Genomic DNA, 13978 nt, shown 5'->3' on the forward strand with positions numbered 1-13978 from the left:
AGTCCAGAATACTGGCCCAGGGCCTGGAGACCCCAGCTTGCCAATCTGGGCTGGCCTCACACTCCTGCAGCTGGAAGGCTGCCATCTTGGCTCAGTATACAGACTCTCAGGCTACCTAGGAAGAGCATGGCCAGAGTTCCTGGCTAGCCCTCTGGACTCCTCACCAGCCCTGGGCTGCCAACTCCTGCCCTGTCCCCTGTGGGATAACAGCAGCAGGAAAGCAGGATTCCGGGTGCTTTTTATGAAATCAGGGACTTGGGTTCAGGATCCTGACACCAGCATCTACCTAGGCCTTCAAAGACCACCCAGGACTCTCATTAAAACCTAGGGAGGGGGGAGGGAGGAGGGTGCCATGATTCACACCTATAATCCCAGCACTTTGGGAGGCCGAGGCAGGTGAATCACCTGAGGTCAGGAGTTTGAGAACAGCCTGGCCAACATGGTGAAACCCAGTCTACTAAAATACAAAAAGTTGGGCTGGGCGTGGTGGCTCACTGTAATCCCAGCACTCTGGGAGGCCGAGGCAGGCGGATCACGAGGTCAGGAGATCGAGACCATCCTGGCTAACATGGTGAAACCCTGTCTCTACTAAAAATACAAAAAATTAGCCAGGCCTGGTGGCACGCGCCTGTAATCCCAGCAGGAGAATGGCTTGAACCCGGGAGGCGGAGGTTGCAGTGAGCTGAGATCGCACCCCTGCACTCCAGCCTGGGCAACAGAGCAAGATTCTGTCTAAAAAACAAAAAACAAACCAAAGAAACCAGGAGGGATTATAGCCCTGTCCTCACGAGCCTAAAGGCCTCCCTATAGGTCCCTGAAGACAGCTCCAGATCTGATCTTGATCCTGTTGCCATACTAATAGCTTACACAGCACAGCCTGGTCACCCCCATTAGCCATTTGTGGGCTTTATAAACTCATTATCTGAGTCAGCTCACAATGTTATGAAGTAAGGACCTGTACGACTACAGCTGTGTGACCGCAGGCCAGACAACTCACCCCCGTGAACCCCAATTTCCTACCCTATAAAATGAGGATGATCATCTTTGCCTTGCCTGCGTCCCAGGGTTGTGGGTAACGAGGTGAGATGATGGATGAGAAAATGCTGTGCAGACTGTAAATCCAGGGTTTGGGTGGAAGGTGGGTCTGTGTGTTTACAGGTGAGATCAGAAGCCACAGAGATAGGTGTGTAGAGCACTTGCCCAAAACCGTGCTATAATTTCAGGATTAGAACTGAGGGACTTGGGCCCTTAGTTCAGTGCTGTTTTGTTTTATTTTTAACTATCAATTAAGAAATGGGGCCAGGCACGGTTGCTCATGCCTGTAATCCCAACACTTTGGGAGGCCAAGGCCAGGAATTCAAGACCAAACCAGCCTGGGCAATATAGGGAGACCCTGTCTTTTTTTGAGACAAGTCTCTGTCGCCCAGGCTGGAGTGCAGTGGCTCAATCTTGGCTCACTGCAACTTTCATCTCCCAGGTTCAAGCGATTCTCCTGCCTCAGCCTCCCTTGTAGCTGGGATTATAGGCACAGGCAACCAAGCCCAGCTAATTTTTTTATTTTTAGTAGAGATACAGTTTTGCCATGTTGGCCAGACTGATCTCGAACTCCTGACTTCCAGTGATGCGCCTGCCTCTACCTCCCAAAGTGCTGGGATTATAGGCATGAGCCACCATGCCCAGCCTGAATACACCATTCTTATCAAAAATTTAAAAATGAATCTAAGGCCGGGCGCGGTGGCTCAAGCCTGTAATCCCAGCACTTTGGGAGGCCGAGACGGGCGGATCACGAGGTCAGGAGATCGAGACCATCCTGGCTAACACAGTGAAACCCCGTCTCTACTAAAAATACAAAAAACTTAGCCGGGCGAGGTGGCAGGCGCCTGTAGTCCCAGCTACTCGGGAGGCTGAGGCAGGAGAATGGCATTGAACCCGGGAGGCGGAGCTTGCAGTGAGCTGAGATCCGGCCACTGCACTCCAGCCTGGGGGACAGAGCGAGACTCCGTCTCAAAAAAAAAAAAAAAAAAAAAAAGAATCTAAAGTTCCAGTTTCACTGTCTCCTTCAACTCTAGTCCCCTCCTAAGAAGTAGCCGCAGTCGTCGGTGTGAAACAGGTTTCCCCACCATGTTCACACATTTATAGTCAAGCATGGATTCAACACATATTTACTGAGCACCTGTTGGGGGCCAGGAGCTGCAAACAAGCAAACAAATCAACAAGGAGGCTGTGCACAGTGGCACACCCCTGTAATCCCAGCACTTTGGGAGGCTGAGGCAGGTGGATCACTTGAGGTCAGGAATTCAAGACCAGCCTGGCCCATGTGGTGAAAATCCATCTTTACTAAAAATGCAAAAATTAGCCAGGTGTGGTGGCACACGCCTGTAATCCCAGCTACTCAGGAGGCTGAGGCAGGAGAATCGCTTGAATCCAGGAGGCAGAGGTTGCAGTGAACTGATGTTGCGCCACTGCACTCCAGTCTGGGTGACAAAGTGAGACTCTGTCTCAGAAAAACAAAACAAACAAACAAAAAAACCCAAAAACGAAAAACAGGCCGGGCGCGGTGGCTCATGCCTGTAATCCCAGCACTTTGGGAGGCCGAGGCGGTCAGATCATTTGAGGTTAGTAGTTCGAAACCAGCCTGGTCAACATGGTGAAACCCCATCTCTACTAAAAATTAAAAAATTAGCTGGGCATGGTGCGTGCCTGTAATCCCAGCTACTTGGGAGGCTGAGACAGGAGAATCACTTGAGCCTGGGAGGCGGAGGTTGCAGTGAGCCGAGATCATGCCATTGTACTCCAGTCTGGGTGACAGAGTGAGACTCTGTCTCAAAACAAAAACAAAAACGAAAACAAGGAGAACCTCAGGTGGTGACTGGTGCTGTGACAGGGAATGATGGGGACATACAGCATAGCCAGGGAAGACCTCTTTGAGATGGTGACATCATTTAGGCTGAAGAACACCTAACTCCCAGGAAAGCAAGTTGAATGCAAGCCAGTGAGAGCTGTCAGTATAGGTAGAGTTTGAATCCTTTCTCTCTTTTTTCGAGACAGGGTCTCACTTTGTCTCCCAGGCTGGAGTACACTGGCACAATCACGGCTCACTGCAGCCTCCACCTCCCGGACTCAAGCGATCCTCCCACCTCAGCTTCCCGAGCAGTTGGCACTAACAGGCATGCACCACCACACCCAGATAATTTTGTTTATTTTTTGTAGAGGTGGGAGTCTCACTATGTTGCCCAGGCTGATCTTGAACTCCTGTAATCAAGCACTCCACCTGCTTTGGCCTCGCAAAATGCTGAAATTATATGCACAAGCCCCCGCATCTGGCTGAATCCTTTCTAATTTCTTCCCAGGTAACGGCTGCAGGTGTCCAGCCATGGGGCAGGATCCTGGCAGGGAAGGGCTGGCTCGGCCAGAGAAGGAAACAGTTCTGTAAACAATTCTGCCTGTAGCCTAATAAAGGCAGGGAAAAGGAAACCAGAGGAACCATGGGAACCTAAAGGAGGCCCTTGACAGTTTGAGGCAGACGGTCGTGTTTTTCCACACACCATTCTTCTAGCCAACATGCTTTGTAGGATGGCTTTGCAGGAGGGAGGTACAAAAGCAAGAGTAAAAAACAAGAACGTGGCCGGGCACAGTGGCTCACGCCTGTAATCCCAGCACTTTGGGAGGCTGAGGTGGGCAGATCATTTGAGGTCAGGAGTTCAAGACCAGCCTGGCCAACACGGTGACACCCCATCTCTGCTAAAAATACAAAAATTAGGCCAGGCGTGGTGGCTCATCCCTGTAATCCCAGCACTTTGGGAGGCCAAGGCGGGCGGATCATGAGATCAAGAGATTGAGACCATCCTGGCTAACATGGTGAAACCCCGTCTGTACTAAAAAAATACAAAAAATTGGCTGGGCGTGGTGGTGGGCACCTGTAGTCCCAGCTGCTCAGGAGGCTGAGGCAGGAGAATGGCATGAACCTGGGAGGCGGAGCTTGCAGTGCGCCAAGATCGTGCCACGTCACTCCAGCCTGGGCGACAGAGCACGACTCCATCTCACAAAAAATAAAAATAAAAAAATAGCCAGGGGTTGTGGCAGGCGCCTGTAAGCCCAGTTACTCCGGAATCTGAGGCAGGAGAATCGCTCGAACTCAGAAGGGAGAGGTTGCAGTTAGTAAAGATGGTGCCACTGCACTCCAGCCTTGGTGATAGAAAAAAACCAAACCAAACCAAAACAACAACAACAAAACAAAAACAAAAACAGGCCGGTACGGTGGCTCACACCTGTAATCCCAGCAGTTTGGGAGGCTGAGGTGGGCAGATTACCTGAGGTCAGGAGTTCGAGACCAGCCTGGCCAACATGGTGAAATCCCGTCTCTACTAAAAATACAAAATTAGCCAGGCACGGTTGCATATGCCTGTAATCCCAGCTACTCAGGAAGTTGAGGCAGGAGAATCGCTTGAACCCGGGAGGTGGAGGTTGCAGTGAGCTGAGATGTGCCATTGCACTCCAGCCTGGGCAACAAGAGCAAAACTCCGTCTTGAAAAAAAAAAAAATCTAAGGTTTAAATGTTTTCCCAACATGGAATCTCATCATCCTTACTTTGGATCCAGTGTGCTGAGAAAAATTTAAGACTCCGTCTCAAAAAATAAAAAAATTATTTTTCTCACTCGTGGAATCTAAAAAAGTTGATCTCATAGAAATAGAGAGTAGAGGCCTGATGTGGTAGCTCACACCTGTAATCCCAGCTACTTGGGAGGCTGAGGCAGGAGGATCGCTTGAGCCAGGGAGGCAGAGGTTGCAGTGAGCTATGATTGTATCACTGCACTCAAGCCTGGGCAATGGAGTAAGACCCTGTCTCAAAAAAAAAAAAAAAAAAAAAACAGAAAGAAAAGAAAGAAAGAAATAGTGAGTAGAATGGGCTGGGGGGTAGTGGGAGTGGTTGGGGAGATGTTGGTCAAAGGGTGCAAAATTTCAGTTAGATAGGAGGAATAAGTTCAAAGGATCTATTGTGCAGTGTGGTGACTATTGTTTTTTTTTGTTGTTGTTGTTTGTTTGTTTGAGATGGAGTCTTACTCTGTCACCCAGGCTGGAGTGCAGTGGCGCGATCTCAGCTGACTGCAAGCTCCACCTCCCGGGTTCACGCCATCCTCCTGCCTCAGCCTCCCCAGCAGCTGGGACTACAAGCGCACGCTGCCTTGCCTGGCTAATTTTTTTGTATTTTCAGTAAAGACGGGGTTTCACCGTGTTAGCCAGGATGGTCTTGATCTCCTGACCTCGTGATCTGCCCACCTCGGCCTCCCAAAGTGCTGGGATTACAGGCGTGAGCCACTGCACCCGGCCTATGGTGACTGTTGTTAATGACAATATATTGTGGGGTTTTTGTTGTTGTTGTTTGAGACGGAGTCTCACTCTGTCACCCAGGCTGGAGTGCAATGGTGCGACCTCAGCTCACTGCAACCTCCACCTCCCGGGTTCAAGCAATTCTCCTGCCTCAGTCTCCTGAGTAGCTGGGATTACAGGCACCTGCCACTACGTCCGGCTAATTTTTGTATTTTTAGTAGAGACGGGGTTTCACCATGTTGGTCAGGCTGGTCTTGAACTCCTGACCTCATGATCCGCCCACTTTGGCTTCCCAAAGGGCTGGGATTACAGGCATGAGCCACTGTGCCCAGCCTAGGATTGTATTTTTCTTTTCTCTTTTATTTATTTTTTGAAACGTAGTTTTATTCATTGCCCAGGCTGGAGTGCAATGGTGTGATCTTGGCTCACTTCAGCCTTCCCCTCCTGGGTTCAAGCAATTCTCCTGCCTGAACCTCCCAAGTAGCTGGGATTACAGGCACCCACCACCACGCCCGGCTAATTTTTGTATTTTTAGTAGAGTTGGGGGTTTCGCTATGTTAGCCAGGATGGTCTTGATCTCCTGACCTCGTGATCCGCCTGTCTCGGCCTCCCAAAGTGCTGGGATTATAGGTGTGAGCCACCGCGCCCGGCCTCTTTTTTTTTTTTTTTTTTTTTTTTTTTTTTGAGATGGAGTCTCACTCTGTCGCCCAGGCTGGAATGCACCCAGGCTGGAGTCTGCCTCCCAGGTTCAAGTGATTCTCCTGCCTCAGCCTCCCAAGTAGCTGTGATTACAGGCATGCGCCACCATGCCCAGCTAATTTTGTGTATTTTTAGTAGAGACGGGGTTTCACCATGTTGGCCAGGCTGATCTCAAACACCTGACCTCATGATCCACATGTCTTGGCCTCCCAAAATGTTGGGATTATAGGCGTGAGCCACCCGCCCAGCCAATTCTAGGATTCTTAGGGTGGAATTCTCCAAGTTCCACAGCTGTTTTCTGTGAATCTGACCACTCTGCTCTTCTCTCTTCTACCCAGGCTGTGCCCCAGGAATCAAGGCCCTGCCCAGGTTCTTGGCTCTGAGCTGCTCCCTGGGGGGCAGCCGGGCAGAGCAGTGGACAATGGAAGCATTGTGGGACCTCTGAAGCTGGGGCCTGGGGCAGTGGAAGGCGCTGCACTGGTTGCTGGAGTGTCAGTTGCTTCACCGTGTTCCCTTCTTGCTGGGCCAGAGGCATGCCTAGAACATGCCAGGACGGCACCCTGAGCCCCAGCCCTGCCCGCCTGGGTGAAGCCTGGGTCTCCTGGAATCCCAGCTATGCCTGAGGACAGACAGCTATTCCAAGCCTTTGTTCACAGACCATCCTGCCCCAGCAGATACACATTCTGGAAAATACACCTGGGACTGGGCAAGTAGTCTTGCCTCCCTACCTCTAAACTGAACTACCCTCCAACTAAACCCTCTGGAACAGAGAGGACATGTGCTGGCTCTCACTGGACGGGTGCTGTCTGAACTGGGAAACCCTCACACTTGTCTGGGGCTCCACGAGGGGGGCAGGTCAAAGAAGCCACTGAAATATCCAAACTGGCAGGGAACCTTATCTAGCAAAGCCCCCTCAGTACACTGAGAGGAGAGCCTGCAGCCCAGAGAGCAGAGGTGTTTGCTCAGGGTTGTGGAGACTCTTAGGAGGGGAGCAGGGACCCACATCCAGCAGCCCCAAACTCTCTGTGCTTCTGGCTGCTTGCTGAGGTCTCAGCCTGCCAGGTTGTCTCCCCTTTTGACTGCTCTTGAAATGGCTACTGCTGCTGTTCCAAATTGTCCACAGGTTTTATGACCTAGCTCAGAGATCATCCCCTCCCTGAAGTCTTCCCTGATAGTCCCAGACAGAAGCCGCAACTTCAGATCTTCTCACAGAATCCCACCCTTAGAGGGGACCTAGAGGGGATGCCCTTGCTAATTTACAGAGGAATTTCCACGTCTCCTACTGGCAGACCAGTGTGGAAGCAGCTCTATAAACAATCACAGAAAGACAAGGGAAGGGATGTGATGGAGAGAGGGGCCAATGCTATAGGGCTTCCAGAAAGAGCCTTTCACCTCCTGCCAGGGACTGAGAGACAGCCCAGAGGGCTGCACAAAGGAGATGGCATTTGAACTGTTGCTCATATTGTATGGCATGTATTTGTGCATACCTGTCTCTCTTCATTGGGCTGTGACATCATTAATAATACAGTTACGTAACTTTATGACCACTAACCACACTCTAGACATCGTGTGTGTGTGTGTGTGTGTGTGTTTGTTGTTAAGGTACATTACCATATTGAATCCTCACAATTCTATGAGCTAGGAGCTATCCCATTATCCCCATTTACTGATGAGGACAAGGCTCTGAGGCTTCAACAAGCATGTTCAAAGCCACACAGCTGTCAAAACTTGCAGTCACGCTTGAAAACTAAAACTAAAAGTAAAATGAAATGAATATAATACGAATATAACTAGCAACAACAACAACAAGTGGTCAGGACTCAGCCTAGCTATTTTTTTTTTTTTTTTTGGCCAGGCTGAGTGAAGTGGTGCAATCTCGGCTCACTGCAACCTCTGCCCCCCGGATTCAAGGGATTCAGCCTCCTGAGTAGGTAGCTGGGATTACAGGCACCTACCACCATGCCACTAATTTTTGTATTTTTAGTAGAGACGGGGTTTCACCATGTTGGCCAGGCTGGTCTCTAACTCCTGACCTCAGGTGATCCACCCGCCTCAGCCTCCCAAAGTGCTAAGATTACAGGTGTGAGCCTAGCTCTGGCCTCAGCCTAGCTCTTTCTGACTTCACGAAGAACCTTCTTCTGGTGTATGGAGGCAGGCGTTGTGTGCAGTTCACCATTGCATGCCTGGTTTTCACTGTAAATTCATTCGTTATCTTCCCGTGAGTTTGGTGAGCAAGAGCCCTGCTGGGAGCCCCAGCTCCACAGCCTCTGGAGGCCCTGGCTGCACTAAGGCCTTGATCCACGATGCCAAAGGCCATTTCTGGACAGAAAGCTCCGAAGGCCTCCAGCCTTTGCTGTCTAGGAACTTCATCTCCCCTTCAACTTCAGTAATTATTGGTGCTGGGATTTTTCCAGCAGGCCAGCAGGATTGATGTTTGGGTGCTAACGTAGTATTCAAGGCCCTAATAGTTGGGCTCCTGTCACTCTGTAGGAGGAGCTCAGGGACATAAATTTGGCAGGAAGAAATGGAAGGAGACTAGAGCCTATAATCCCAGCTAGCTACTCAGGAGGCTAAATTGTTTTAATCCGGGGACAGAGGTGGCAGTGAGCCAGACTGCACCATTTCACTCCAGCCTGGGCAAAAAAATAAAAATAAAAAGCCAGCTAGGCTGAGTCCTGACTTTTATTTTACTTGACTTAGAATTTGGTCTGCATAGCAAGTCCACTGTTTATGATTTGGCTATAGGTTTAGAGGGTGCCAGGAGATGATTTGGGGTAGAGAGCTACAGCCCTCCCTACTACCCCCTCAGTATCAATCTGGCCTGCTCTGCAGGGCAAAGGCAGGCAGAGAGGGAAATGGTTTCTGAGCCTTCCTGACACAGGAAGGTCGCCTCTCCTCCGAGGCCTGAGTGGCAAGGAAGGGGCTGTCAGAGACCGGAAGAGGCCTGTTTGTCTCCAAGCTACCTGAGGTCATATGTATATGGTGTTGTGAGCTAGGCAGCTCTTCCTCTTAGAAACAGAAAGTGAGGCTTGTGTTGAAATTCTGGGAGTGAGCTGCTGTTTCCTCTAAATAGAGCAGGGGTTGGAGAGGGCACAACTTATCCCCAGGTGATACAATACACCCGGGATGGATATGAGTCATCCCAAACACCTATATCATACCCGAGTTCAATATACTCAGATTTATGTATTACTTAGGGACAGGGTCTTGCTGTGTCGCTCAGGCTGGAGTACAGTGGTGTGATCATAGCTCACTGTAACTTTGAACTCTGCTCAAGCAATCCTCCCGCCTTAGACTCCCAAGTGGCTAGGACTACAGGCACGCACCACCACGCTTGGCTAATTAATTTGATTTGATTTGATTTATTTATTTTGAGACAGAGTCTCGTTTTGTCACCCAGGCTGGAGTATAGTGGCATGATCTCGACTCACTGCAAGCTCTGCCTCCCGGGTTCACGCCATTCTTCTGCCTCAGCCTCTCTAGTAGCTGAGACTACAGGCGCCCGCCACCACGCCTGGCTTTTTTGTATTTTTAGTAGAGATGGGGTTTCACCGTGTTCGCCAGGATGGTCTCGATCTCCTGACCTCGTGATCTGCCTGCCTCGACCTCCCAAAGTGCTGGGATTACAGATGTGAGCCACTGCGCCCAGCCCTCATTTTTAAATTATTTTTCTAGAGACAGGGTCTCATTATCTTGTCCAGACTGGTCTCAAACTCCTAGGCCTAAGCAATCCTCCCACCTCAGCCTCCTGAGGTGTTGGGATTACAGGTATGAGCCACCGTGCCAGGCCTATGCTGACACTTAGAAAGACCCAGGTAGGGGAGAATTACTCTCCTCATTCGACTGATGACAAAACAGAGGCTCAGAGAAGTTAAGCCAAGTGCCTGGAATTTTCCAGTTTCAAGGGGCAGCGTCAGTGTTTGAACCTAGACTCCCTTCCACTTCCCAACCATGACTGAGAGTGAAGTCCACCCTCCCAGGATCCACTGGCCCCAGGGAAAAAGTAGGGGTGGGAGGTAACTTCATCTTAATCAAGAGGCTGGATAGGGGCAGGGTGGGGCCAGAAAGAAAGAAAAGCCAGGTTTTTCAGTTGCAGGCTTGACGGGAATGTGGAGCCACAGGAACCAAGACAAGTTGCTGCTTCCCCTAGCCCTCTTCCCTCGGGAAAATCTCAGGAACTTGCTGATCAGGCTTTGGACCTTTCCCTTGCCTCCCTCTCAGCCTCTTCTTGTTGCCCTTCCCCCGACACTGGAGGCCGGCTCCTGACCCAAGCCACAGCGCACTCCAGCCTATATCCAGTCTGCAAGGCAGGCTGGGGGTGGGGACGGGAGGCCACTGTTGGCAAGAGCCAGCACAGGCACAGCCACGGCTTTCCCTGGCTAAAAGCTGGGCTGGAGAGCACATCCATTCATCAATTCATCTGTGCCACTACATTCCAGACAGGATTTAAGGCACACTCCAGCCTTATTCCCATACTGATATTGTTGCATTCAATCCTTACTCACTTACTTCCTCTTGCATTCACCATTCATTCAACAGAATCACTTTACCGAAAGGGTCCTTGCTCCCAAGCACTGCTTCTTTCCTCCAGTGCTCACAGAGCTCCTGGCCCATTTAGATCCTTAGAATGTCACCCAGAATTCTAGAACGCAGGGCTGCAGCCCCCAGACAGCAGCTGGTCCCACTGCCTCATTTAGAAGATGAAGCCATCAGGAGCCACCTATGGTCAAGGCCATCTTAAGAGGAAAAGCGCCCCACGCTCCCATCTTGGGCTCACAATCCAGTGTAGAAGGATGCAGAGAGGGGGACTGTGTGGAAAGAAGTGTGCCAAGCAAAGGCCGGGCGCAGTGGCTCACGCCTGTAATCACAGCACTTCGGGAGGCCAAGGCAGGCAGATCACCTGAGGTCAGGAGTTCGAGACCAGCCTGGCCAACATGGTGAAACCCCATCTCTACTGAAAATACAAAAATTAGCCAGGCATGGTGGCAGGTGCCTGTAATCCCAGCTACTCGGGAGGCTGAGGCAGGAGAATCGTTTGAACCCGGGAGATAGATGTTGCAGTGAGCTGAGATCATGCCATTGCACTCCAGCCTGGGCAACAAGAGCAAAACTCTGTCTCAAAAAAAAAAAAAAAAAAAAAGGTGTGCCAATCCCACCAGGGCTTGTCTGAGGAGGAACCAGCTCTAGCCTGGCAGCCTGGAGACCAGAGTTCCAGCCCCAGCTGTTCATTGCCTCTGCCCAAATTGTTAGGCCCTGGGCACCTCCAACTGGATGTCCTACAGGCTCCTCAAACTCCTGTTCCCTATCCACTTGCACTTACCTCTTCCAGTCCCAGACCTGCTCCAGCCACCAATCCCATCTCAGACAGCCCAAGAACTGGGCATCTCCCTTCCCTACAGACGCCACATCCACTCAGTTGCCATATCCAAGTCCTGTCCTCTGCAACTTCCCAATCTCTCCAATTCTCCCCTCATGCCTGCTGCCGCCACTGTGCGTGGGGCCCAGTTCCTCCGTGGCTGGCTGCTCTAGACAAGTGCCTTGACCTCTGTGAATGGGCCTCCACACTGTCTATACGGGCCCTCTCTTTGGTCCTTGGAGCAGTTAAGAGAGCCCCAGGCCGGAGTCTGCAGGTTTCCAGTCCCAGCTCCACCACGAAGTAGCTGGGCTCTTCCACACATGACCTGCCTCAGTAATCTATGGCTCTATGGCTTTGGAGGCCAAAGTCATGGCCAGCTAATAATGGCCTCTTTCCCCTTATCACACACTGTAGCCAGGTGTTTTAGTAAGGCCCTCCTCCCCTCATCACACACTACTGCCAGGTGCTAAGAACTTTACATAACTTGATGCACAGAACAATTCTGAGGCAGGCGCTAATCCCATTTTAGAGATGAGAAAGGTGAGGCACTGAAAACTACGTAACTGCTCAGCTGGTATGTGGCAGTCAGGACTCAGACCTAGGTCCAAGGAAGTCCAAGCCCACGTACTTTGTTCTGCCCCATTCTCTTGCTGGTGGACAAACTTCTGGAAACTGGTACCACCCAGAGCTCCCCATTCCCCGATAATAAAGCCCTTGCTCTCCTTAGCATGCGGGGGATCATGAACCTGGTTCTTCTGCTCTGATGGAATAAAAATCCTGAGCTGGCCACAGCTGATGAATGCTGTGCATTCCGCAAGTGGTGCCAGGCAGAGTCCAGCTGTGCCTGCCCCCCTCACAGGGGTTGCTGGCTGCCTGTCCCTGCTGCCGAGCCTGGACCAAGCTGCTGGGAGATGGCCCCAAGCCAGGCACTCATGCACACTGGGTCTATGTGACCCAGAGCTCCTGCAATGGCCTCACAGCAAGAAGAGTGCCAAGAGCTGTGTCAGACAACACACTTGGACCTGGCATAATTGTAACGATAGAGAACTATGACATGAACTATGAAACTTTGGCATTGAATTCAAAACATGTTAACCCAGGGGGCTGCCCAGTGGAGTCGGAGTTCCTTCAAGTCACCATCGCCAAACATCAGGGCATGGTGGAAAAAGAATGAGACATTCTTTAGGAGGAATCAATGCACAGCAACCTCCCTGCACCAAGGAACCATGTGGTAGCCAGGGAGTGGGGGGTTAAGGAGCCCTGGCTGGCACCGGGCCACTCATTCGGTTCCAACAAGGCAACAGATGAAGGACGGCTTGGAAAGCTACCAAGAGCTCTAGAAATGTTTGGACTTATAACTGGAGGCTGCTTTTTAAAAATTCCTTTGGGGCCGGGCGCGGTGGCTCATGCCTGTAATCCCAGCACTTTGGGAGGCCGAGATGGGCAGATCACGAGGTCAGCAGATCAAGACCATCCTGGCTAACACTGTGAAACCCCGTCTCTACTAAAAATACAAAAAATTAGCCGGGCGCAGTGGCAGGCGCCTGTAGTCCCAGCTGCTAGAGAGGCTGAGGCAGGAGAATGGCGCGAACCCGGGAGGCGGAGCTTGCAGTGAGTGGAGATCGCGCCACTGTGCTCCAGCCTGGGCGACAGAGTGAGACGCCGTCTCAAAAAAAAAAAAAAAAAATTCCTTTGGGCCCGGGCACAGAGGCTCATGCCTGTAATCCCAGCACTTCGGGAGGCCAAGGTGGGTGGACTGCTTACGCTCAGTTCAAGACCAGCCTGGGCAACATGGCAAAACACCATCTATACAAACAAAACTATAAAAAATTAGCTGGGCATGGTGGTGTGTGCCTGTGGTCCCAGTTAATTTGGAGGCTGAGACAGGAGGATCACTTGAGCCCAGGAGGCAGAGGCTGCATCGCAGTGAGCCAAATTTGTGCCACTGCACTCCAATCTGGGTAACAGAGTGAGACTCTTGTCTCAAAAAAAAAAAAAAACAAAAAAAACAAAAAACCCTGGTGCGGTGGTTCACACCTGTAATCCCAACACTTTGGGAGGCCAAGGCGGGCGGATCACAAGGTCAGATCGAGACCATCCTGGCTAACACAGTGAAACCCTGTCTCTACTAAAAATACAAAAAATTAGCTGGGCGTGGTGGCAGGTGCCTGTAGTCCCAGCTACTCGGGGGGCTGAGGCAGGAGAATGGTGTGAACCCGGGAGGCAGAGCTTGCAGTGAGCCGAGATTGCGCCACTGCACTCCAGCCTGGGCCACAGAGCGAGACTCCGTCTCAAAAAAAAAAAAAAAAAAAAAGACCTTCTTCCAAATAAGGTCATGCTGGCTGGGCACAGTGGCTAACGCCCGTAATACCAGCACTTTGGGAGGCTGAGGCAGGCAGATCACCTGAGGTCAGGAGTTTAGAGACTAGCCTGGCCAACATCGCAAAACCTCATCTCTACTAAAACTACAAACATTAGCCAGGCGTGGTGGCGTGCACCTGTAGTCCCAGCTACTTGGGAGGCTGAGGAAGGAGAACCACTTGAACCCTGGAGGTGGAGGTTGCAGTGAGCCGAGATCACAACATTGCACTCCAG

Source organism: Theropithecus gelada, chromosome 10, assembly GCF_003255815.1.
Source record: "Theropithecus gelada isolate Dixy chromosome 10, Tgel_1.0, whole genome shotgun sequence".
In the NCBI taxonomy this organism is placed as follows: Eukaryota; Metazoa; Chordata; class Mammalia; order Primates; family Cercopithecidae; genus Theropithecus; species Theropithecus gelada.